The 603-nt window shown below is 41.0% G+C and overlaps 1 non-coding gene across 1 annotated transcript; it reads left to right on the forward strand.

The window, feature by feature from the left end:
• The first annotated feature begins 246 nt into the window (after positions 1-246).
• LOC130984626 (small nucleolar RNA R71) lies at positions 247-354 on the forward strand. Its single transcript, XR_009088544.1, has one exon. It is a non-coding gene; the product is annotated as a small nucleolar RNA R71 (small nucleolar RNA).
• Positions 355-603: the final 249 nt, after the last annotated feature.

The following is a 603-nucleotide window of genomic DNA, read 5'->3' on the forward strand; positions in this document are numbered from 1 at the left end:
GTTCTGAGCCAATATGGCATTTAGAGCATCAATTTCAAGAACTAACTTCCTCTGAGGTGTCCCATTATTCACAGAATTCCTCTCAGAAGTGTACATGAATTGATTATTTGCAACCATGTCAATAAGTTCTTGAGCTTCTGCAGGCGTTTTCTTTAGGTGAATGGATCCACCTGCAGAATGGTCCAGTAAAATCTTAGAGAACTCAGATAGACCATAATAGAATATATTCAGAATGGTCCACTCTGAAAGCATGTCAGAAGGACACCTTTTGGTCATCTGCTTGTATCTTTCCCAAGCTTCATAGAGGGATTCACCATCTTTTTGTTTGAAGGTCTAAACATCCACTCTAAGCTTGCTCAGCTTTTGAGGAGGAAAGAATTTAGCCAAGAAGGCTGCGACCAGCTTATCCCATGAGTCCAGGTGGTGGACGAAATTGTGATCAATGTATTCTTTGAGTAGTACTTATATAGAAATTGAAATTGGCACGAGTGAAATCACAACTCCGTTCAACTAACCAGCAAGTGTACTGGGTCGTCCAAGTAATACCTTACGTGAGTAAGGGTCGAATCCACAGAGATTGTTGGTATGAAGCAAGCTATGGTC

The sequence above is a fragment of the Arachis stenosperma genome, chromosome 5, assembly GCF_014773155.1.
Source record: "Arachis stenosperma cultivar V10309 chromosome 5, arast.V10309.gnm1.PFL2, whole genome shotgun sequence".
In the NCBI taxonomy this organism is placed as follows: Eukaryota; Viridiplantae; Streptophyta; class Magnoliopsida; order Fabales; family Fabaceae; genus Arachis; species Arachis stenosperma.